This window comes from Primulina eburnea, chromosome 10 (assembly GCF_022965805.1).
Source record: "Primulina eburnea isolate SZY01 chromosome 10, ASM2296580v1, whole genome shotgun sequence".
NCBI classification, from domain to species: domain Eukaryota; kingdom Viridiplantae; phylum Streptophyta; class Magnoliopsida; order Lamiales; family Gesneriaceae; genus Primulina; species Primulina eburnea.
This window is the reverse complement of record NC_133110.1, coordinates 22,649,860-22,660,924: the sequence shown is the minus strand read 5'-3', so window position 1 is coordinate 22,660,924 and position 11,065 is coordinate 22,649,860.

Sequence of the window (11,065 nt, the reverse complement as noted above, 5' to 3'; positions counted from 1 at the left end):
AAGGATTTTATGCAATAGCCATATCCCTCACCAAGCTCACACAAAAGAACTCCAAGTTTCAATGGAGTGAAAAAAGTGAGCAAAGCTTCGAGACTTTGAAGAAGAATCTTAGCTCTACACCAGTATAAGTATTACCGATGGAAGACAAAGACTTCACAATCTACAGTGATGCATCTCAAGGAGGTTTAGGATGTGTACTCATGCAAGAGGGAAGGGTGATTGCATACGCGTCGAGACAGTTGAAGCCGTATGAACAGAATTACCCAAAACATGACCTCAAACTAGCAGCAGTGGTGTTTGCACTAAAGATTTGGAGACATTATTTATATGGTGCTAAGTGTGAAATATTCACCGATCTTCAAAGTATCAAGTATTTGTTCACTCAAAAGGAACTAAATATGAGACAAAGATGGTGGATTGAACTCATGAAGGATTACGACTTGGCGATAAGCTACCATCCAGGCAAAGCCAACAAGGTAGCAGATGCTTTAAGTCGAAAGAATACAAGTAAGGTAATCCTAGCATCACTTTCAGCAAAACCCTGACTTCAAGAGATAATCAAGATGAGTCAAGATAAAGATTTCGCTTTGGTGAAACTGAAAGAGCAAACTAAAGAAGGGAAATCACCAGATTTTAAGATCGATAACAAAGGAATCTTGTGGATGAAAGGACGATTGTGCGTACTAGACATCGATAACCTTCGACAAGAAGTAATGTCAGAAGCACATAAGTTAAAATTTTCAGTTCATCCTGGCAGTACCAAGATGTACAGAGACTTGAAGAAAAATTTCTGGTGGAGTGGAATGAAGAAAGATGTGGCAATGTTTGTTTCTAAATGTCACGTGTGCCAACAAGTCAAAGCAGAGCACCAGAGACCTGGTGGACTTCTTCAACCATTAGAAATCACGGAATGGAAATGGGAACATATTTCCATGGGTTTTGTAGTTGGTTTACCGAAGTCGAGACGAGGCCATGATGGAATATGGGTAATCGTAGGTAGACTCACAAAATCTGCGCATTTCTTACCCGTCCGTATGAACTAAAATTTGGACAAGCTAGCCACATTGTACATGAATGAGATCGTATGATTACATGGAGTTCCAGCAAACTGATAAGTACAATTTATTGTACTTTTATTACTTGTTTTTAACTTAGAATTTTGTGATTCTTGAGCAGGTTTTATGTGATTTGTTGTTTTTGTTTTTTTAGTTTGGAAGTTTAGAATGAGAAGTTGAAGTAGTAAAGTGTTGAATTGGAAAGTGCAAAAGATAAAAATTGCCGAAGCTCCAGCGCACCCGCGCTAACAAATAGACCGCACCCGCGGTCAAGGAAAATCGAATTTCAGAAAATCTGCCGAAGCTGTACCGCATCCGTGGTCCTTGTTCTACCGGACACGCGGTCACTGAAGTTTGAAAATGAAAGTTTTCCCCGAAACAGCAGCGCACCTGCGGTCTATATAGCAGCTCACTCGCGGTCTTCGAAAAACAGAGTCCGAAAAATCTGTAACTTTGTGGGCTGCGCATGAAAGTCTATGAAAATGGTGTGCTACGATTTGAGACTTGTCTGGACTATAAAAAGGCATCATTTACTTACCATCTAGGGTATTGGGAGCCAAGGAAAGGAGTGGAGGCTGCTGCTACAATATAGAAGATTAAGTTCTTCAAGTTCTTGAGAAATCTTTTTCAAAAATCCGGGGACGGAATCAGCACTTCAACTTCTTGTTCTAAGTCTTCTTTCTTTTATTTTTCATTTGATATGTCTTGTTTTAGAACCATGTTTTGTTATTTTATTTGTGTTATTATGAGCTAAGTTTTTATTTCTAGAGGAAAGATGGAACAAAACTAGAAACCATGTGTTGAAATCTATGAACTAAGTTATTTAAGTTCTTCATATTGTTCATGTGTATTGTTCTAATCTTAATGGTTTCAATTTATTGGCCATAAGTTGAATGATTTATATGTTTACAATTTATCACTTGGAAAAGGAAATTATAAACAAGAAAAGAGAAAAATACATCAATGGTATTTATAGAGTTTGGGAGAGCCTATAATGCTATTGAAGGCTGTAGAGAATCTAGTGCTTGATGTGTTATTTATTTGTAGATTGTTGATGGGAACATTGCAATCAAATTTTAGATAACCAATATCTATTTAACACTCGGGAGAGGGAGTAGATAACTATAGGATTCTTGGCTAATGAATAAAAAGGATTTTTATAATATAGCTACAAGAAATTACACATGGTGGATAGTTGAGTGAAATCAGACCTCTAGATTTTTTGTTCCATTGTTATTTGCAATAGTTTGGTGTGATATTTTATTTAAATCTATTGTCAATTTAGTTATTCTTGCAAACAAATCTTTTAATTGATTTTTCTAAATAAAATTGAGACTATTTTAATTACAAGCATTAATATACATTTAGATACACACTCCTCGTGAGATCGACACTTGTAATCGAAAATATATTTTATTACAATTTGACGTTGTGCACTTGCAAGCAATTAAGAAAACACGAAACAAGTTTTTGGCGCCGTTGCCGGGGAGTATTTATTTTAAATTTATATTAGTATTGTTACCAATTAGTATTGATTTTAATTTAGAGATGTTTTTATTGTAGTACATTAAACATTGATTTGTTTCTTGTCTTTGTTTGACAGTGCATGCGAAGATCGCAAAATCTTGACTTGCTTATCTTTGATCCTGAGATCGAAAGAACCGCAAGAAGATTAAGAAAGGCAAGAAGAGAAGAGATTCAAGAAATGGCTGACAACAGAGATAATGAAAATCCACCCCTTGCAATACCCATCAGAGATCACTTTAGGCCGGTATTAAATGCTCATTATTCGGGCATAGCACAAGGAACTATTAATGCAAACAACTTTGAGCTCAAGCCCGCATTGATAAAAATGGTTCAACAGAATCAGTTTGGGGGAGCCGCTACAGCAGATCCTCATCTACATCACAGAACATTCCTTGAAATCACTGACACGATAAAGATAAATGGTGTTTTTGATGATATAATTCGATTGCGCTTGTTTCTTTTTTCTCTTAGGGACCAAGCATGAGTGTAAGGGCCAAGATCTTGATTCTGTTAATCTGAGATTTTGATTTTATTAATCTAAGATTATTGATTTTGAACTGATGTGATTATAGCTGGGCTATTCCGAGACCAGATTGAGCAAAGCATATGAATTGTATAAGTTTTGGGACAGAACTATTGGCGCCGAGAGGTAGAAAGTGACCGCCCGAGCGCCAATGTTAAAAAAAGTATGCTACGGGCAGAAGATGTGGCGCCCGGGCGGTAGTTTTTGACCGCCCGGGCGCCAATGATTAAGGGTGAGGACAGAACCTCCCGCGCCCGAGCGGTAAGTTTTAACCGCCCGAGCGCCGAAAAAGCGCCCGGGCGGAAATTCATGACCGCCCGAGCGCCAATCGATTTTCATGAAAAAGTGACACGTTTCTTTAACATTCAATCGTATATATATATATATATATATATACACGTATATCCTTCAGAATATGGTTATAAGAAGGAAGGAAACCGATAAAATCCTCCAGAAATCCTTCCACCTTTATATTTCGATCCGTCCGTCCGATTGTGTATCCGACTACAGTACCGTGTTCCTAGCAACGATAACTACAACATGACGTAAGTTTTGTTACGTTTTGTTAAGATTTAAAATTATGCTATGTCCAGAATCAGATACGATTCATATATAGTGTTCTTGACATAGTAGACATCATAGAATCAAAGTCAGATTAAGAAACATATTGATTATGGAATTGTTATGAATTTCAGAGTTGAATTGACTGAGATGTGAGGTCCGATTTGTACGGTGGTTGATTACAAGTTAATGGAATTGGTATAGACTGATATGGTATTACCAGTATCACAAGATTGTACTGTTGTACCGCCAGAATTTAATAAAACAGAGATGTCGTGATTTGATTAGAATATGGATACAGTATATTGATATTGTCATTACAAGATTGAACAGTGACAGATTTTGAGTAAAGACTTCGATTGTATCAGAGCGACATCAAGAAAGGTATAAATAAATGTTGATTCGGGATTGCACAACTCAAGTTAGGTTTGACTTGAGTTTCCAAAAATCACATAATTTATTTTATTGCATTGATATTTGCAGATTATCAGATTGATATGTTTGGTTTATTGAAATATAGCAGAGCCAGAATTTAAGTCTAGGACAGATCAGCCTAGCAAGGGTAGAACCGCCGAGTCTTTGTCAGAACCGCTGAGACTCTAGACTTACGGTGTAACGATGAGCTTAGATGTAGATCGACGTCTATTGTAGACATTCGATACAGCATACCAAAGTCTAAATTAGATCGGGATCCCTAGATTAGAGATAAGATAAGATCAGATCACGAGTCATTGATTCATGTAGTCAGATTAGATACATGTTTTGATGTTTGTTTATGCTTTTATATGATTGCATGTCTACATTGTTTATACTGGGATATTTATATCTCACCAGAGTTATCCGGCTGTTGTGTTGTTTGTATGTGTGCATGGCAACATGTGGGACAAGTTCAGGGTCACAGAGGTGAATAAAGATCGAGATTAGAGTGGTGATTCCGGACATGGATATAGATAGGTTTTATTACTTGATTGTAGTAGTTGAACCTAGTTTTGAGCTAGATGCATGTTATACAGGATTTGTATTATTATACTGGTTTGTATGATAGAATGACTCCATTACCTTCCGCATTTTAAAAAAAAAAAATTTAGACCCTGTTTATTCTAATTGATTAAATTAGTCCCAATAACGATTAAGAAGATGATTAGCGTCCGGGTCCCCACAACAGGTGGTATCAGAGCGATAGATCCTTTAGATTGAGATAGAAGAGGCTAGTGAGTGGGGTAGATTGAGGTTTTCTTTCCTGCTTTTGAATGCTAGCATGTCTTACTGCTTTAATACATGTTACTTCTTTATCTGATTTGATATAGTAATATGTTTTATTGAGATTGGATCAGTACTGATTCTAGATCAGCCGTAAGATGATCAGAGGAGGATTGAAACAGAATTGTGGTATTGTTGCTAATCTATTTGATTATTAGATATGCCTCCAAGACGAGTACCAGAACAGGGAAGTACATCAAATCCTCCAATGGATTTCACCCCGACTCCAATGGAAACTTTACTGAAACGATTTCAGTCATTTCATCAGCCAACCTTGAAAGGAACAGAGAACGCTGTGGAGTGCGAGAGTTGGCTTGATGATATAGAGATGTTGTTCGAATCCTTGGAGTATACAGACGAGAGGAGAGTGAAATTGATTGGACACCAATTACACGGTGTTGCAAAGGACTGGTGGATTACGAGAAAGAGAGCCATGGAGCATAGAGGTACGACTATTACCTGGAATATATTCAGAACTGAATTTTATCAACGATTCTTTCCAGTGTCATACCGAAAGGACAAGGGGGCGGAATTTGCCAATCTAAAGCAAGGACAAATGAACATAGAAGAATACGTGTCCAAGTTCTCCTCCTTGCTGAAATTTGCTCCACATGTAGCTGACAGCGAGGAAGCTACTGCCGACCAGTTCATCAATGGCCTGAACCCCGACATTTTCACATTGGTGAACACAGGGCGATCGAATCATTTTACTGACGCCCTGAACAGAGCCAAGGGAGCAGAAGCCGGTCTGATGAGACAGAAAGGGGCTTCATTTATGCCTCCAGCACCGAGACCACATCAATCACCTCCCACATTTCAGACTGGCAGCAGCAGTGGAGGGAAGAAGGAATTTTTGAAAGCCAGGGGAAAGCAATTCAAGAAATCTGGCAGCAGTTCTTCCAGCTCCGGTGGTTCAAGACAGAGCCAGAGTTACACAGGAGTTTATTGCAAGACTTGCGGAGGAAGACATGCAACTGAGCAATGCCAGGGAGTGACTGGTAGTTGCAACATCTATAAACAGCCGGGACACTTTGCTAAAGTGTGTCCACGGAGAGGGTCCCTAAGATCCCAGGGAGCCGAGTCATCGGGATCAGCAGCACACACTGAGAGATGATCAGCTGCTGTTCATACATTTCAGCCAGCGCCAGCTCAGCCACAGCAGAGGCCAGGAGGTAGCCAGATTGTCAGCCAGCCTCCTAGACAGCAGGCCAGAGTATTCGCTTTGACGGAGGAGCAGGCTCAGGAAGCACCAGATGACGTTGTGGCAGGTAACTGGTCTTTATGTGGTTACTCTGCTTACGTATTGATTGATACCGGTGCTTCACATACATTTATTTCTGAACGATTTGCATTAAGTCATGCATTGTCTGTAGAGTCTTTAGCTACTGTAGTGTCAGTCTCTTCGCCTTTGGGGACATGTTTGATATCAGTAAATTCTGTAAAACATTGTGTACTACAGTATGATGGGCATGAGATTGAATTAGATTGCATAGTACGGGGGTTGTCCGATTTTGATTGTATTATCGGTATTGATATGCTGACCAAGTACAGAGCGACAGTTGAATTTTTCCACAAGATAGTGAGATTCAGACCAGATATGGCTGAAGAGTGGAAATTTTACGGTATGGGTTCTAGATCGAGAATTCCTTTAATATCCGTATTATCTATGACTCGATTATTACAGAAAGGAGCAGAAGGATTCCTTGTATATTCAGTAGATTTAATGAAGTCGATCCAGCATTGGCAGACCTGCCAGTGGTACGTGAGTTTGCTGACGTCTTCCCAGATGAGATCCCGGGATTACCTCCAGCTAGAGAGATAGACTTCAGCATTGAATTGATGCCAGGTATAGTGCCGATCTCTAGAGCTCCGTACAGAATGGCACCAATTGAGTTGAAAGAATTGAAAGATCAGCTGGAAGATTTACTAGCCAAGGGGTATATCAGACCGAGTGTTTCTCCTTGGGGTGCGCCAGTATTGTTTGTAAGAAAGAAAGACGGTTCGATGAGATTCTGCATCGACTATCGGCAACTAAACAAGGCAACGATAAAGAAAAAATATCCTTTACCTCGTATTGATGATTTATTCAATCAGTTGCAGGGTTCTTCCTTATATTCCAAAATTGATTTAAGATCGGGATATCATCAGCTGAGAGTCAGAGATTCTGATATCTCAAAGACCGCATTTAGAACCAGGTATGGACATTATGAATTTATTGTCATGCCATTTGGTTTGACGAATGCTCCAGCTGTGTTTATGGGATTGATGAACCGTATCTTCCAGAAATATCTCGATGATTTTGTGATTATCTTCATTGATGATATTTTGATTTATTCAAAGAATATGAGTGAGCATGCTGAGCATTTAAGAACTGTGTTGCAAATTTTAAGGGCTGAGAAATTATATGCTAAACTATCAAAATGTGAGTTTTGGCTAAGACATGTAGTATTTCTGGGTCATATTATATCCGGAGATGTAATGCCCAAGAATTAATCACTGTTAATTAACGATTATTGACTTATAATTTAACGTGATTATGGAAAGGCCAACTGAGACACGATTTAAGGTAATGTACGGCCATTTATTCTGAATTTGGAATGTGTTGCCGAAGCAACACCGCACCCGCGCTCATGGTTAGACCGCACCCGCGGTCGTTCTACTGAAATTTTGGGAATTGACACAGTAGGGTGACCGCACCCGCGGTGAGAAACAAGACCGAACCCGCGGTGCAAACAAGACCGCACCCGCGGTCGTCGAATTTCAGAAAATGAAAGTGCTGCCGAAGCATGAGCGCACCCGCGGTCTTGAAGCTACCGCACCCGCGGTGATACGTGTTTTGCGAAAATTGTGACACCTCATAACATGCATGCACCGATATATATATAGAACAGAACTCCTTCGAAATCATTCAGCAAAAATCAAGAAAGGTCTGAGGGAAATTGCTGAAAATCCTTACGCCTTCTGCGAGAAATCCGTCCGTCTGATTTTGAATCCGACTTCGGTATTGAGTTCCTATCGACGTAGGCTACAACTGGACGTAAGTTTTACTATGTTTTGACATATTTTGGAATTATGATATTGTCAGAATTGAATGGAACTCATATATGTTGTTTTTGACATATTAGACATCATAGAATCGAAGTCAGATTAAGAAACGGATCGATTATGGAATTGTTATGAATTTTCTAGGGTATATTGATTTATACCAGACAGATTTGAATTGTGATTGGATTACGGATTGTATTGGATATGGGTTATGGATTGTAACTGTGATCTGAGGATATTGTATTGACGGGGATATTGAAATTGTACCGTTATTCCGCTGATTTTGAATTAAATCAAGATTGAGCAGATTGTTATTGATTTGAAAGGTATATTGACATGAGATTATTGATATTGTCATTGCCAGACAGACTGTGAATTCAGGACTTAGACTGAGCCAGAAACCGACGAAAGAAAGATATAAGTCAATGTGGTATTGGGAGATCGACTTGAGTCGGTTTACACTTGAGTTTCCCTAAATCACATACTTTACTTTATTGCATTGATATTTGCATTGATTTGACTGATATACTTGTTCTCTTGAGTTACAGATAGCAGGTATTAGACGAGTAATCTTGTGACAGAAGTGCCTGATAGTGGCGGGATCGCCACGGGCACATTGCACGATGTCACAAGATAGTATAGAAATCTTGGGACGGAAGTGCCTGATAGTGGCGGGATCGCCACGGGCACATTGCACAATGTCTCAAGATAGGATAGTAGCGATAGAGCTACAGTCCATGACGGTTAGGTCAAGACACCGGATGTTTGGTTATATCGAGTAAATAGAATTGGAATTTCTTCTATTACGGAATTTGATATAGGAACACCATATTTGGTTATATCGAGTAATTGGATCAGAGTTCCTTCTATTACGGAATTCGATATAGGAACGTCACATTTGGAAACCGGGATCCCTAGACTAGGATTGAGTCTAGTCTGAATGATAGAATTATGAGCATTGTCGACAGTCTATGATTGTTTATGTTTCAGATTTGGATACATATATCTGTTACCTGATTACACGCTTTATAATGTTTATATGATTGCATGTTTCGTTGATTTATACTGGGATTTATTCTCACCGGAGTTATCCGGCTGTTGTCTTGTTTGTATGTATACATGACAACAGGTGGGGCAGGATCAGGGTCCAGGAGATGAAGAGAGAGATCGTGATTAGAGTGGAGACTACGAACTTTGATTATGATGTATAATAGGGTTTGAACACTTGACACTTGTTGATAAACCTTAGTTTAGTTTGAATGCATGCAGTACAGGACTTGTATTGTATTTTATACTGATATGTATATTAGTTGATGTCACTACGTTCCGCATTTAAAAAAAAAAAAATTTAGACCCTGTTTTATAATTGATTAATTAGTCCCAACAATGATTAAGAACTTGATTAGCGTCCCGGTCCCCACAACAGGTGGTATCAGAGCGATAGATCCTTTAGATTGAGATAGAAGAGACTAGTGAGCGGGGTAGAATGTGTTTTCTTTCCTGCTTTTGATTGCTAGCATGATTTACTGCTTTATAATGCATGTTTATCTGTGTATCTGACTTGATTTGAAAACATGTATTATTGAGAACAAATCAGAGCCGATTCTGGATCAGCAGTAAGATGATCGGAGGAGGACTGAAATAGAACTTTGGGTTGGGGTTGCTAATCCTTTTGATTTCAGATATGCCTCCGAGAAGAATACCAGAACAGGGGAGTACATCGAATCCTCCCATGGATGTGACTCCTACACCGATGGAGAAACTGTTGAAAAGGTTTCAGTCATTTCATCCACCGACTTTGAAAGGTACGGAGAATTCCGTAGAATGTGAAAGTTGGTTGGACGATATTGAAGCGATGTTCGAATCTTTGGAATATACTGAGGAAAAGAGGGTGAAACTGGTCGGACACCAGTTGCATGATGTGGCTAAACACTGGTGGATCACAACGAAACGGGCATTGGAACAACGAGGTACGGCTATTACCTGGAATGTGTTTAAGTCTGAATTTTATCTACGGTTCTTTCCAGTATCTTATAGGAAGGACAAGGGAGCCGAATTTGCAAACCTGAGACAAGGCCAGTTAAACATTGAGGATTATGTGGCTAAGTTCTATACACTGCTCCGATTTTCTCCCCATGTAGCTGAACATGATGAGGCCATCGCGGACCAGTTCATAAATGGCCTGAATCCTGAAATTTTTACCTTGGTGAATACCGGGAGGCCAAACAATTTCACCGATGCCTTGAACAGAGCCAAGGGAGCCGAAGCAGGTCTGATGAGACAGAGAGAGGCTTCGTTTGTGCTTCGAGTACCGGGACAACAACAACCACCTCCTCGATTTGAAGGTGGCAGCAGCAGTAGCAGGAAGAGGGATTTCTTTAAGGCTAGAGGGAAGTAATTCAAGAAATCAGGAACTAGCTCGTCCAGTTCGAGTGGCTTTAGACAGACCGGTCAGGGCCAGAGTTATACAAGACCGTACTGTGGTACTTGTGGAGGGAGACATTCCACAGATCAGTGCCGAGGAGTGGTTGGTATCTGTCGTATCTGTAGACAGCAAGGACACTTTGCCCGAGTGTGTCCACAGAGGAGTGCCCAGGGATCACAGGCAGCTAAGTCATCGGGATCAGTGGCTCAGGCAGGTAGACGACCATCTGCCGTTCATACTTTTCAGCCAGCACTGCCTACTCAGTCACAGCAGAGGCCAGGAGGGGGCCAGACAGCGAGCCAGCCTCCGAGACAGCAGGCCAGAGTTTTTGCTTTGACCGAGGAGCAGGCACAGGATGCCCCTGACGATGTTGTGGCAGGTAACTGTTTTATTTTTGGTTATCTTGCATATGTATTGATTGATACTGGTTCATCTCATACCTTTATTTCGGAGAGATTTGCATTAATGCACACATTGCCTGTCGAGTCATTAGCCACTGTAGTATCTGTCACGTCTCCGTTAGGAACATGTTTGATATCAGTAAAATCTATTAAATCGTGTACACTGCAGTACAATGGGCATACGATTGAGTTATACTGTATTGTGCTTGGTTTATCTGATTTTGATTGTATTGTCGGTATCGATATGTTGACCAAGTACCGAGTTACA